Here is a 16,167-nt window from a genome sequence, read left to right as displayed (position 1 = left end):
CTGCTTGGTTATAAAACTGCAGACTCTTACTTGCACAAGATTTCTGCTATAGTATTTCTCCTTCATTTCCTCCTTTGTGCTAAGGAAAGATCTCTTATTTTGGGTTTTGTGATGCGATACAGACATTCAGTGCCAGTCTGGCACAGTCTGCCTGTAAGGCAGTGGCAGCATTGCCCTATTCAGGGGTGCCCCTACACCATTGCAGTGCTCTTTTTTACCTCCTGATAGCTGGGATAAGTTAAGGCTCCTATGGGCTGCTTCATCCCAGCCTTGTGGAAACGTCTTTTCTGGGCTGAAAGGGGGATGCAAAGATCAAGTAGCTGTCACACTTATATGCAGGTCTACCAGCTCCCTTGATGTTTCCTTTTCCTGCTGCTTGTCTCTGGGAAGCATGTCACGCCAGCAGCTCTTCCTGGAGCCTGAGACAATTATCAGAAAAGGGAGAAATAGTCTTTCTTAATGGAATTATTCTGAAACATTTTAACGCAGTCATATTTTAATTTGTAAGAATACATTTAAATGCAGCTTCATTTTTCCCACCCAAATCAGAAGTATGAACACCAAAATAAAAGTGCTGAACCACACAGTGATGGAGAATCCACCTGAAAGGAGATTGTAGAGAGATGGATGTTGGTCTCTTCTTCCATGTAACCAGTGACAGGACAAGAGGAAATGACTTCAAGTTGTGCCAGGGGAGGTTTAGATTGGATATTAGGAAAAATTTCTGTACTGAAAGAGTGGTCAAACACTGGAACAGGCTGCCCAGGGAGGTGGTAGAATCACCATCCCTGGAGGTGTTCAAGAAACGTGTGGATGTGGCACTTCAGGACATGGTTTAGTGGGTGTGGTGGTGGTGTGTTGATGGTTGGACTTCATGATCTTAGAGGTCTCTGCTAACTGTAGTGATTCTGTGAATCTGTGACATTAGTTCACTGAGATGAGAGTTCCTGAGATGGGGTTGGGGGGGAGGGGGGAATACATAGCGATGGCTGACTTTCGGAGATATTCATGTCAACATTCAGATCTTTAATAACATTTAAAATCTTCCTGACCTTGTCTGATGGCCATGGTGAGGACTGGGCCTTTCTTGTCAGGAAGTTGACAGACACAGGAGCAGCAAGAACTTGTGAAGTCATTGAGCTTATCTTTCAAAACTTATTACTAAGGCAAAAAGCAGGCAAAGCTGATGTCTGGTGGTTCTTTCCCAACAACAGACCCATTTTTTTAGCTTTGAAGAAATGCTTTTCCTATCACCAAAGAAGCTATACTTAAGGTCTCATGTAAAAATATTAAAGGGAACGAAGCTTTGTTGATGATCCTGACCCTTTCATGCTGCTGAGATTTCCAATTCTTCTACCTGGGTGCACCACCATAGTGCAAGGCAGGCCAGTTTCAGCTTTGAGCCATGCTATATTGCTCCATGACAGAGACATCATGGTCTGGATGTGACCAATGTGAACTGAGACGCAGGAGGCTTGAAAAGTGCCTCCTTAGTATGCTAGAGAAGGGGTGCTCTCTATGGATAGCCAAGGTGCTGCTGAGGCCTTCCTCGAAATACTTTCAATGTACTCTGAAGATTTTGAAGGTACTCTTAATGATTTTGTTTTGCTAAAAGATGCTGGTGTCAGGGAACCTGGATAATAGAATTGTTACAGTGAGGGGTGGTCCTTAACAAGCACCATCCCAAACACTTATCATATACGCCTATATGCCTATGCTAAATAGAAACCAAAGTAGAATAAACTAGACCTTTATTTTAACAAGGCTACAGGGTTTTGTTAAGAGACGGCACTAGGCACCATAGAAGAAAGAGAAGTACAAGCATTTCCATGTATATTTATGGGATATTATGTCCAAGATGAAGGCAACCATTTGTAAAAACACTCCTTTTAAAAACCACGACGCAAAAGTGAACTAGACAATGATTAAATTATTATTCTTTGTGGGTACCTCTTTTTTATGTTGAATATTTTGCAAAGGTTATGTACAAACCACTAAAAATTCAGGGAAGTGTCATTCTGTAATTAAATTATGTTTATTCAGTAAAGTGCTAGTATGATTCCTGCTTGAATAGTTAACTTAAAATCGGACCATTGCAGATCTCAAATGCCTGATTCTGCTTTCAATACACAGTCAAAACAAGTTAGTGGAAGGTCTTCTTCAGTATGAAGTGTAATCTTTCGTATTCACTCAGTCCTCAAAGAGAATGTCTTGCTTTTAAAAAATGCAATGTGTTATTAATATTTTTCTTAATTATCTATGGCTGTTAATACACAAATTAACTTGTCGTTGTTCCTGCCAGGAAACGATGTAGCAGGAGCATACATTTGTAGGACTGAGGAGCCCACAAGTCTGATACACTCAGTGGACCTGCAAATTAGCATGATAATAGAATTTATAATCTGTTGAGGTAAATAGAAACCAAAGCCCACAGAGACATCCACATGTGGTAAGACTGGTTTGCTAGCCAAAACAAAGTCTACTTGTGTTGTTCACATTCTTGAAGAATCTGAATATTAGAAGATGTCTAGGACACAATGAGGTAAATTTCCAGACAAGATAAATACAGATGGAAATACAAGCTGAGAGTGAAGAATAGGGCTACTGTAGGAATTTTTAGCACTAAAAAAATCAAGTGAGTTGTGGGAGGCACGCCCAGTTGGGATTCTGGTTTTCACAGGCTCTTTGCTTGTCAAACTTAATATCAAGTAAAATAACCTAATTTGACTTGGCAAAGGCATATAGTATATAGACTGGATATCTGTGACAGAGGCTTTTGAAGTTTCTTATAAACAGTGTTTTCCTTGCTTTGGAAGAGATGATTGAATAATAAACAACTTTCCTGATTCTGACTCCTATTGCTGAAAAGAACAAATCGTAAGTAGCTCATCAGCAAAGAAAATCCCTTTACTCAGCCTGTCTGCCAAAAAAGGACTTAACAGTGTGCTCAGTCTTAGGCATGCACTTAAAGAAGGCCTGAGTAAGGCTATGTCACATTTTTAGGGTTTTTGTTCCTGTTTTTTTCTGACCCATGACCTCATGGAAGCATGCTGTGGGACTATCTTGCAGGCAAAACATGTGCTTTTGCTCTCAAGGATCTTTTTTTCCCTCCATCTTTATTGTGGATTGATGTTAAATCTGAATGTAAAAAGAGAACTCATTTACCTATTAGGAAATTATTGTTACTGTTACTGTTACTGTTACTGTTACTGTTACTGTTACTGTTACTGTTACTATATTACTGTTATTATCATGATTACTATTAGCATTATCCTTGATTATGAAACAAGTAGAAATAGGTTGCAGAAAAGATAATAAAAATATTTTGGAGGAAAACTTAGACCCCAAGGTAGAAATGTATTAATTTGTTTGAGGTACAGTATGTTATGTTTGGTAATAGACCAGATTTAGCCACTGGTTAAAGAAACATTACCTGGAGGATGGTGATGGGGAGTCAATCAAAGCAAATCCCCAGAAGAGTATGGTTCTATATTCTTCCATGATGTCCCAGTTTCTTAGATGCCCTGAGTAAGACTCAGCACTGAAATATGGAGGTACTGTTCTTACTGGAATTAATAAAAGCTACATAAAATTACTTCTGTATTTTTGTTTATTTGGCAATCAGAGCAAATAGGAGTGGTGTCAACTTGTGCTAAAACGATGCAAATAAATGGCCGAAGAAGTGTGGCTTACAAAAAGAACTGTTTTTGTTTTCTACATCTTATGAAAAGTGGCAGATCTCCATCTCTCCCACCTAAGCATAAATTATCCTTTTCTTTTTTCTTTCAAAAATGTGCTTTCTCTTGCCATTAGTTACCCTGTTTCTGCCTTTTTTCTCTTCTGCTGCCAGTTTGTAAATGCATTTATGCTCATTACGTCAAAATGAGAAGGAGTTCAGAGTTTCCTTATGAATCTCAACTCTTAGTGTTTAACTACTTGGTTTGCATACTTTAATTTGCCCGATTCCTGCAGCTTTTATCCTATTGATAATTGATAGACTGTTCCTTCCTTCCCAATTTCCTTTATTAGTTACATCAGGAAGTTTATTGGTGTTCCTTGCATGTAACTCAAGAAGACGGATAGCGCCACGCTTGTTTTCAGGCCTATGTAAATTAATACTGTCCAGAAGTCTAAAGGCAAAGATCAGCAAGCCTTAAAACCCGGAAGATATCTGGTTACACGCCAGAGGCCTCCTCTTCAAATGAAATGACAGGAATCTGGGGCTGAAGGACTTCCGCTCGCTCTTAATGAACTTGAGTGGCTCTTGCCTATAACCAGAAATGATATGCAGACAAACAGCTCCTGAGACACATGTCATTCCTGTAGCTTGCAGTCTATTATTACCTTTATTCTTTCCAGCGTCCCCTCGTTGCACTGCAAGCCTAAAGGCCAATCATGTAAACCATGAATAATAAAGTGCTCAAGAATGCTGCAACTGATGTCAAGAGTGTCTTTTCACCAGAGTAGAAACAAAAAGTCTGATCCCCGAAAGCTGCTGTGGCTCCTTGGCTGTGTTCAGCTGATTTACATTTATGAACAAAACTCAGGAGGATTCCTGGTTTGGCACAGCTGGATTTGAGAGATTCATAGGTGTCCCTTGATCACCGAATCCAAACATTTTCTCTTGTCATTATTGCTTCACTTGAACCAAGATGCTGGTATATGTGTACGTGCCTTTGTACAGATAACAACCACAAGAGCCTGTAATGTTTTATATGTGACCCTCTACTGATATACATGTGGATATAAATACATCTATTGAGAAACAATAAAGGGAATTTGAAGCCACGATGTAAAAAGCAGTGTATGAAAGGGTACCCACTCAAAATATGGGTGTGTATATGTCTCTCAGATGTAACAATTAAATGCTAACATGGTGTAATGCAATAATATGGGCACACAGTGTTTCATTCCAGTGGCAATCCTAATTATAACACTACTTAGTACAGGAAATTGCCTGTTGAACTACTCTGCCTGAAAACTTCAACAGAAAACTGTACATATGTTTGCTTACATAGTGAAACATAATGCAGAGCTGACTCCAAACAGCAAACCTCAAGATCGTCTTACTTCCTTTAAACTTTGTCTTCCTTCCAAAACTGCACATGATAGAGAATAACACCGCAATTTATTAGCAGTGTGGAAGTGAGGCAAGAGCCTGGTTACAAAAGCCAGTGGCATATGATAAAATGATGGCTCAATCAAATGCTCGTAATATGCTCGAAAACAGACTGGAAAGGCTGCATCCCAGCCACAGCAAGGAAAAGAGTCTGACAACACCGTGTGCGTATTTGTCCGCGTGAATATCAACGGCTGTAAGTGAACCTGCACTACCTGGACTTGCCAAAGTAGTTATGAAGTGAGAGCTCCCCTTCCTGTCTTGATTCTCAGAAGCTTTTGAAGAGAAACAAGGCAGATATTTATGAATTAAAATGCTTTCAATTCCTTCTCTCCCAAGAGGAAGATAAATATCAATTTGATGTTCGTCTGTGCTATAAAAAAAAATGATCTTGTGCTTTTTTTATTCCCTGGGAATGGACTGAAGCACACTTTTCTTCTAAAGCTTTGCTTTTAACCTCTAATATAATTAATTACTTTACCCTTCAAAGTATGCAGTTTTCCAGTTAGTAAAATATCTGGAGGCATCCAGCTTGGGCTTGGGACAATGAGATGGACAATCCTGGTCTCTGTCTTGCTCAGTACTTTACCCTCCTTGACATACTTTTGATTACAGAGTGGAGAAGATCTTGATAGTAACCGAAAACTCAGCCGTGTAACAGCAGATTTCGGCACCAGTTCAGGAAAGTTCTTAACCATGTGCTTAAACTTGTTGTTTAATCACTGCCAAAAGAGCAGACAAAGAACTCAAGTAGAACAATACATAGACTGAGAAAGTCTCTGCTGGGGGCTTTGGTCTCTTAACTGCATGTGTACTCCTGTCATTCTGTTGACCTTCAACATCTACAAAAAGGCAGTATGATTTACTGGAGCAAAGTTGTTTTACGAGGCTTGGTTGAGACTTGAAGTTATTCCCAGCAACGAACAAGTGCTGAGTCAGCAGCTGGACTCTGCTGCAGGAAGGGTGAGTATGACCATAGGACTAACAGCTTTATACCCCTCATACATCTAATGAAAAAGAACCAACTGTATTATACTCCTGAGTAAACACTATTTACTGAATTACATCATGTGACTGGACAGACCATATTCTTGATATTGCAATGTCTTCCCCAAACTCCTGCCTCCCCAAACTCCCCTCCTTTCATTGTCTGTAGCACCACTCTCAGTGTTACTTTATACTTTCTGACTATGCTTGTTATAAACCTTCCAGCAACAATTTAGTGAGGTTTGATTCTAATTTGAGCACCCCAGTCTACCGTTGTAGAATGAAAAGCTGTTGGCACCAGTCTAGCATATCAAATCTTGAGGTTTACTTCTTTGACTTCACAGCTTTACTGGCATCTTTCTGTTGGTCTGGTTGTGCCAAAGGTTAATAATACCCAGTAACAGACCATATACATTTAATTGGACAGATCAGCCCGTGAAAAACTCTCACTTGTGCCACAGGAGCAGGATCACCCTTCAGCATGGCAACCCCATGGATCGTCTTCTCCAGTGGTGAAATTGAAGCTGAGGAAGTCTGAGGGACTATAAAATAGCACAAGCCAGGCTGTTTTAGCTCATCAAAAAGCAATTTAAAATATGAATATTAAAGAATGTCATGAATAGGTGCAGAAACCTTAAAAGGGATTTTATCATCTTCTGATTTCAGTGGTGTTTGAGCAAATCTTAGTTAGACCACTGCAAATTCCATTCCTAGCTCTGAATATCCAGAACAGATGCTCATCTTGATCCTATGACCAGCTTTCAAAACTGAGTTACTAAAAAGTGATGTAAAAGAATGGTTTTGCTTGTTGTTCCTTAGGACAGTTTTATGCCTTTCTGACTTCTTTGTATCACTGTGAAAGAAATGGAAGTTTAAGGACATGGTTAGACATGGATGGCTGTGTACGAATCCCATTTCTAGCGGTAATAGATGAAATGAAAAATCCTTGCAAGTGACATAGCAGCTTGGATATGTGCATTTTTTCCTGTGCCTAATTACATTTTTTATGTACATGGGTATTTCTCTTTAATCTTCTCTGTCTCTTCCTTGCCTCTGTTTCCAACTGTTACAATTCTGCCTCTTTAGCTTGCATTAGCCATGCTTAATATGTGCCATAGCTTTGTTTATGGATATATTTTACTAATTCTTATTTATTAAAATAATTGCTTTAATTAATCCTAATTGTTCATTGTTAATCACTCAGTAATATGCTTCCATTTGCTTGTACATATATTTTTTGCATTAGTCATTATAAAAGCAAGACATAAAGCAAATGGTATAATTACTCACAAAAGACCAGGAGCTCAACCAATAAAAATCAAAGGGGAGAAAATAAAATGCTTTCAACATTCCTATATAGTAACTGGGACATCCTGTGTCACAAATGACTTTATGAGCTCTCTGGAGGTAGGATTCCCTTCTAAAGCCCCAGGAGTCTAAGAAATGAAAGGAGAAACGATCTTACAGCTAAGATTATGTTTCCAAATTTGCCTTTTACTGTTTGTCAGCAAGACCAGGAGAGACAGTAAAAGATGTCAGTACCCTACTGAACTAAGATAGATTGCCTGGGAGAGCCTTGAAGGGAATGAAATTTGAATAAAAATGTTGAAAACCCTCAGAGTTTTCTATTTTCTTTTTTTATTTTCTCTTGGAGGGGAAGAGAAAAAACAACCTACTATCACTGGGCAAAAGCTCAGAAATGTTTTAATGTTGGTGGTTACCGAAAATCACAACATGATTTGATCTGTTTGCACTCACGCTGGGTCAGTTCATGATCAGACAAGTGCATGGGGGTGAGGAAAGAGGAAGCCTTGCTGAGAGCAATGGCAGTGCCATCACCCAGGTGGGTGGTTATCTCTTCTGTAACTCTAGCCTTTCCCTAAAGCCAAATGTAAAAACAGCACAAGCTATGAGGTAGCATGCAAAGGCTCTGCGGAGCTACAGAGAGATGCTCTGAAGAAATGCATCTCCAGGGCAGCCCTGGGCTGGCAAAGATACTCTGCCACCACAAATACAGACTCCCTTGGACAGGACTATCAGCTATCACACGTCCTCCGTGCACATGGTTTCTATCTCCTATGAGAAAACTGTTCTGTTTTTCCTGTCAGCTGGAAAGTAGCTTTCACATATGAGAGACATGGTCTGCTCCACTAAATAACTTTAAAGTATTTAATGGTAGAGGTCTTGCAATGTAAGCCTAAAAGGGAGAATAAACTGCCCAAGTGCTTGTTCTACTTTAGTGGCCCAAAGTGACTGAGGTACATGGACTTCAGGGAAGCCATGCTACTGCTGTCAGCTGAGGGCTTGAACTGTGTTTATCTGTAACATACTGATCTTTCTATAACTTTGTGATATTATAATTGTCCTTAGTTAAATGATATTCACAGATTATTTATTCAACAGTTGCAGTTCCCACAGTTCTAAAGCTTGTTGACTTCATAGTCTCTGGGTAAATTATTTGTATCTTAATCTGCTGGAAAAGTCCCAATGGTTTTGAGGAAGCTATATTAACAAAAGTTTCGTCCTGAATAAGTAGATTTTCCACTCTAGCTGTCAAGACTTAAATAGCTATGGATGTAAGTGCAATCTCTTTTCTATAGGAAAGATGGTAGTTTAAAGTCAGTGAAGCATTTCTCAGCTGACCTTCTTTCTCCAAACACCAGGGGAAGTACAGCTGCAAGAAGTATGAGCTTGTTCTCCCACATATTCACTTTTTAAAATCTTTGGTTCTATTAGGTCTTCCAACAAAGACATGGTTAGTGGCAATTTTTAGTGGCTTATGTGAACTGGGAATCTGACCCGCTACAAGAGTTGAACAAGTCCACTTCTTACACATCTACAATCTGGAGTCACACAACAGAAAGCTTTTTCTGTATTACATCTTCTCCTTCCCTCTTAACCATTGTTTTCATGCACTGAGCAAACTCACATTGCCTATCAAAGCTGGTGAACGCAGTAGGAGAGAAAGAGCTTGTTTGAACAGCCACTACAGGTTGGTGAAATCCTGATGACACCTTTGTTTGGTCACAGAACAGAGATGTGCTATGGCATAAATGTGCCTGCATATGAAGTGCATGTGAAGTGGGGGTGATCCTGTTACATGCATCTGCAGCTGAAAACCTGTCTCCTGAGGGCAACTTTCCCTGGAACTGTCACACAGACACAGCAACCATGCAAGGTCTCTGGTGACGGAGTTGTAGATGCGCTCTGCAGAAGGCAGCCTACAACTTGGCAAGCCCATGGACTGGGCCCAAGAGTGGAGAAACACTACATACCCTCTGCCACATCTCCACAACCCAAAAGCCACTGCTCCCATTCAAGTATGTAATTATGTAATTTTAAACTTCCGTACTTCATGGATCCTGTGTGAGGGAGACCATGTGTCTGCAGTCTAATGTTAAATCTATAGCCCAACTACTGCTAAACATGTCAGATGAAGTAAAAGACAGGAAAGGGGAAATTTTAAAGGAGTGAATTAATGGCTAAATTAATGCTACAGCTCCTCCTTCAAATCCTCACTTACAAGCTCAGCAGGTTTTTCTTGTTTATCCACCCAGCCTGTCCTAGAAAGGGACCTCCTACCTCTTTCTTCTCTATTGCTGTTGCTATTAAGGAGATTTTTGTAGTATACAAAAGCTCTGATTGTCCTCTCACTTATACTAATTTTGCAATTGTGTAAATCCATTGACCTGAGCAGAGTTATTTTTGATTGACACTAATATATGCTGGAGGAGAATCAGGTTTTAAATATCTCTGAAGGCAGACAAGCTTGGAAAAAATAGTCTTATTTTTAAGCTCCATAATCGTGACAATGTCCTTTTGTGCTGTGCTGCTCATTCGTTATTTGAATTATATTTGTCAAACATTCGTTCAGGTCAGATATTTGTATGTCCATTGTGTATTAACTTGTAAATTTAACTTAATTTGTTTGTAGTTTTTCTGTATAAATAACCTCACTTCAAAGTTATTTTAGAGGTTTTAAAGACCATGAAGCCAAAGTGAATGCATATGAATGGTTCAAGTTCCTAAAGCTTCAATATCTTCCAGGATTTTTTCTACCATGACATAAAATGAGTCATTTATATCTTACTATGTGATGTGATCATTCTGTTGCCATGATGTAGCTAGACAAGAACTTTGTCAATGATTTACAGTCATACGGTTCTCCCCATAAATCAGTGTAATACACAGTCTTATATGGATAGTCTTCAGTTTTGTCTCTTTTATGAAGCATTCAGTTCAGCTGAGCAAAATACTTTGACTAATCACCAAGATGAGTCATTACAGTGTTATAATTGCTCTTGTCTATTTATTTCCTTTTTTCTTGTTGCCATCAGGTCAATTGCTTCCCTTCAGGCTTTTATAGCAATAGAGAGACCCTTCTCCACTGAAATTCTTCACTTTCTACTCCACAGAGTATCACTGGGCAAAGCTAAACACTCGGTTGATTTCACCTTGAATTACTGAAGCAGCTTCCTGAAAATTATTCAACAGCTTAATTTTTGTGGACATTTTCATCAAAAACTTTTGGCCCCATTACTGACTTGGCTTTCGGCAGGATTACAGCAGAAATTGCAACACTTGTTATTTACTGCCTTGTGCGTGACAGGTAAGGACTTACAAGCCTGTCTGATACAGTGTCCTCTTGCATACTACAGAGGCTGTGGTCTCTAAAGCAACTTGTCAAAGCCCTTGCTATGTAAAAATCCATTGAGCTGATGTCGTATACAGATATAAATATATTATATATATGCCTTCCATGTATTACAATGAGTCACCTTGAAAATCCAAATGAAAAATCAGAAGTTGCACCAATACTGTGACCTACACTTCAAAAGGAACATCTCGGTCATTCTGTGCTGTTAAATTTTTGTGTAACCAGTATAGATTACTGCTAAGCTTCAAAGTCAGAAGATTTCTTCCATAACACAACATCTATTGATAATAACAGATGCTCTCTCCTTGAAAGAAGATGTGGCTTGTACCTGGTGCAAACCTATTAGTGAATTGACTTACTGTTCACTGTAGTTAGAAGAGATTATGTTAAATGTGGCATCATTCCCTGGAAAAATATACCAGGGAAGATTTGGTGCTGTTCCAGCCCTGCATTAGTCCAGTTGAACATGCAGTTAGCCAATATTATACCTAAGTCTAAAATAACTGTGCAAATTAGGTGCATAATTGCATCCATAAATTGTTGGAAAATCTGACTTTTAAATTACACATCATAAACCATAATAATCCACTGAGATGATTGCTGTCAGTTTACCTTACCTAAACTGCATTTCTCTTTGTCCAACATAAGAATCAAGTGACGCTCTCTAAACTTTGCAGGAAGCAAACTTCGAATCAGCAGTGAAAAGGTTTGTTCGCAAAACATGCCAATGAGCACTGGATGTCATTGCTATCGGGAGCTGTGGGGCCTAAAGCATAAAAGACAGTTAAGGTTTTGGTAGGCTGAGCCCATCAGCTGCTCTTGGTAGTCTAGTTGCATTTTCTGGGTCAGGAAGTCACTGTAGCACGTGGCCGTGGAAGCTGGAAGAATGTACAAAGAGAATGAGGTCTCTGTACCTTAGTGTCATAAAAACACAGGATTTGGGCTAGATGAGCTTTGGTCTGACAGTTACAGCTGGTTTTCTGACTTTATATATCTTTACATTACTTTGCATAACATTTCTGTTTCAGCTTGACCTTGAAGTAAAATGTGATTTTTTATTATAATTCCTATTATTATTATCTCACAAAGTCGAGAATCTGAAATAGTGAGGAATAATCTCACAGGGATCTTGACTCCAACTCAGTGCAGAATGCCAATGAAATAAAAAGAATAAATTTAAAACTTAATTTTAACGTCAAAATAGACCCGATACTGGTTCAAGACAGACAGGAATTAATCTAACCATTCACATAAAAGCCACTTTGGAGGAAATATGTCAGTGCGTGACAAGAATAGATATCTCTGACCACCAAGAGTAGCGATAGAGGATATAAATAATACTTAAAGCATTCACCTCCAATTACTACGATATTGTCTATCTTTTAATAATGAGAACATCACAACATGGAGGTATATGAGCTTTTAATGACACTCAGTAAATGAGTCGGCTTGCAAAACAGCTGCACGTCCTCTGTACATCTAATACCTTGACAACATTTTGTCCAGAGGGCTGTGAAATTTTCCTAGGCAGGCCCATTAATCTCTAAAGCAAATGCTGCTTTTCAGTGAGAAAGCTGCACAAAGTGACTCTCCCTGCTTGTGCACCGTCATAGCTGAGCCAAGAGCTGAAACGAAGATCGTCAGAGCCCTGAAGCAAGGAGCAACAGAGTCATCCATTAGAATGCATGAATCTCAATAGCTCCTGAAACCAGAGCTATGTGTCTGAAAAACACAGCATTAGTCAGCTGTGAATTTACTGGGGGATTTGCTGTTCGGTGGCTCATGGACCCTGCATGAAGTACCATCTAATACTGAATTCATGCTTAGGGTTTCCAGACACTTTTCCACTTGCACAATTGTGCAGTGACTACCTTTCCACACTCATTCACAGGTAACACTGGCTCTAGCACATATATTGGATAAAGAAAAAATAAAAGGACCGCTCATTTGCTATGAATGTTACAGTTCTAGATAGGCTTTGGAGATTTAAATACATGCATCATTAGATCTGAGCTCCGAGTCCAAATAATGAATCATATGTATTAATGGGAAAGCCCATAATAGCATTGCCCTGGGTGTGTACAGAGTGACAGAAATTCTAATGTATTTTAAAATTAAACTTGACCTACAATCCTACTCCAATCTCAGATCTGTACAAAGGCATTAATTGGACTTATTCAACTAATTACTCGTTATTAAACTAGTGTAGACTGTAAAGACTTGGACAAGCAATTACTTTCTATAGACGACAACCTGACTTTTGGTAATATTATCTGAACTGGGATAAAAGTTCTTAAACCTTCAGAAGCTGAGCCTGCGGCAGCCAAGCCTATGAAGCCAAAAGATTACGCCAATGTTCTCATGGTTTTCATTTTGTTACGCAGGATGAAATTATGCAAAAATATTATCATAATGTATCAAAAGTTGTGTACCTGTTCCCTCTACAGAACTGTGAGGGTCAGTGGCCCATTCGAACCTTAGCAGCAATAGGCAGAGATGCCCGCATCTCACCTAGTAACCCAGTGCTGAAAGAGATGATAGCTATAAGAGCTCTAGAAACAGCAGACTTAATTTGCCTGGAGAATGGAACAATTAAAAAAAACACCCAGTGTTTCCAGCTTGTGATCAAGCCAGAAATTCTAATTTCTTATTTTAACATGTGTTCACTCTGGGTTGCTGACAGCACTCTCAGGCATGAAATAAAGTTAGTAATTTTAATCTGTTTTAATCTGCTCCCATTGTCTTTGGGTGGCTATGACTACTCAGAGGGATGAGGACCAAACCATTGTTCTATTTTGGGGGATAGTGATGGTCCTTTTGTTGGACAGGGAGGCATAATGTTTTTTTTAAAGTTAAGATAAAAACATGTATTTCTGTAGCTCTGTCCCTCTAGGTACACAACTATTTTCCAAACACACTCCTTGTGAGGTCAGAAAATCCTATTCTTATTCCCCAGAGAGGAAACTGAGTCACAAAGGGGCTAGGTGATTTTCCCAAGGGGAACAGGAAGTGTATGAAAGGGGCAGGAACCAAATCCTGGCTTCCCAAGCTCATTAACCTTGCTCTTCAAATGTAATGACTTCGTACTAAGTTGCCTGAAAACAATTTCTGCCTCTCTAAGATGTACCTTTGCTTTATGTGAGGACCCATGCTGTTCTGAGCTTTGAAAAGCTTCGGAGCACTCTGGCAGGACTTTTAGAACATTAAAAAATACAAAAATGAGGACATTTAGAAAGTGAAAAGCTTTTTTCGTAGTCTCTCTTTTTCTTCCTTCTGGAGTCTAACAAGTTCCAAATGTTCTGGAGTGTCTATTTTCATTGAGTTTTGAATTGAAAGTGTTGTTCTTGCACATTGCTACAGTAAAGTGTTTACACATAAAACAGCCTAGTCTGGAAAAGTCACAATTTGTTCACAGGATCATATAACATATTTGCCCAAATGAGCTCTTGGGAGTGAGAGCAACCAATCCGTCTTCTCTCTGCAATGACTTTGCAATCTCTGATTTCTCTTTTCACCCATGAAATCTTCATCCTGCTCCTAGTGCCAACTATAGTCTGTCCTGCTATTAACAGCAACAGCAGTGAAGGAAAAATAAACTCCTTTCAGTCTGTAAGGCTTTTTGAGAGAAGTGCAGAGCAAACAGCTCATTATGCTTGCGCATCAGCATCTTGAGAGAAATGCTGGCAGCCCAGGGAAAGAAGGAGGAATAAAAATACCATCAGAAAAATATTCTATGCTCTGTATAATCCTTCTTTGCAACTCATGAATTTAGACTTCTTTATTAAAGGGAATGAGCAGCGTATATGCAGAGCTGTGCGTGGTTTCCCTGTTTGTGCATTCAAGGTATGACACAATAAGGACAAATATCCGGAGGCAGGTTCAGAGACATTGAGTCTAGATCTTTAATTAATAGCTGGAGATCAATTGCATAATACTTGAGCAAATAGACACGTGCATTTATTATCTGAAAACAAGAACTCTACAATTACGGTCATAAAGAAAATGTCAGAAAACAAGAAGCAACAAATACCCATTGTGGAATTAATAAGAACAGTAGTTCCCCTCCAGTGATCACCGAGTAAGCAAACATTCTGGTTAAATAAACTGAAATGGAGCATATCTGGGCAACACACTTATGTGCTGGGTCAAAGCAGAGGTTAAATAAAAATTTGTTTTAAAAAGACCCAAAAGAACATAATATGACTCCCTACCCCATGTACCACATGTTGTTAAAGAAGTGAAGAGGAGCGTTGGGTAGTTTCATGAGCGCGCTGCGTGACTTTGAAGTAGAGCTATATGGAAAGCAGGGAGCATTCGTGTTTACCCCAGGCTCCTAGCAACTTCCCTGCTTACAACTAATCTTTGGCACCGAGGATGGATCAGCACTCGGCAGCCAAACACAACTCACCCCTGCCAACACCATGGTGACAGACTGACCCTTTCAGAACACAACAGCTTTCAAAAGGGCAGGTTTTCAAGGTCGATGTTTATTTCATGTAAACCAGCCACCTGAGGTTTCTGAGGTGCTGATCCTTAATTGGTCATTACAATAAAAACAGAGGAGTAATTTCATATTAGTCTGATGCCTCGGCATGTAATTCCAATTTAGGTCACTTCATGACCAATGGATTTTTGCTTCTTCAAATGCATACTTGTGTGTCTACTACATAGTTAGATGCTTCCAGCCACTTCAGAATAATTATTGTTTCTACCTTTTAATAAATAACACAAACCAAACTCTAGCAGTTGAGTGTGGTTGGGAAGATTTATAGTCCATATTCTCACAGCTCTCTGGTGATTAATACAGACAGTGATTTTGGGGGCTATATAAATAGCCCTGTGTACTCATGTGAGAAGGAACCATATATTGACTCTATGTTTCCCGAGCAGGTAAGAGCAGGGATTATTCACAGAGGTTAAAGAAAGAGGGTTTTTTCACTCTAAAAAAGCCTCTGACCAATCTAAGGACAGAGGTCTACTGAGGCTGAAAGGAATCCAGCTGCACTCAGAAGTGCTAACACAAACGATCAGCCCTGAAAGAAGTTGTACTTTATGCAGATTTTCCTCTAGATTATATACATAAACATTTTGCACAGTTTTATAGACACTGGTTTGCATCTCTCATAACTCCTTCTGCCACATCTCTTTACATTTCCAATATACCTAACTAATCCAGTAATTAACCATTAAAATAAATTACTTGTATAGATTATGTAACAATAACAAGGCAGCATGAGTCACTCCTCTTTGTTCTCACTCAGTAGCGAGCAACAACATGGGCTCATTAAGTAGGTACCAGAAGTTCAATATGAAGAAAACTCAGATCTCAAGGCTAGATAATTTGGCCTCCATTTGTTTGCCTTTGTTCTCTTTTGTGTCCAGATTAAAAGGGCACCATGTACTT

The sequence above is a fragment of the Mesitornis unicolor genome, unplaced genomic scaffold (assembly GCF_000695765.1).
Source record: "Mesitornis unicolor isolate BGI_N332 unplaced genomic scaffold, ASM69576v1 scaffold32933, whole genome shotgun sequence".
In the NCBI taxonomy this organism is placed as follows: domain Eukaryota; kingdom Metazoa; phylum Chordata; class Aves; order Mesitornithiformes; family Mesitornithidae; genus Mesitornis; species Mesitornis unicolor.
Note: the sequence above shows the minus strand (reverse complement) of the source record.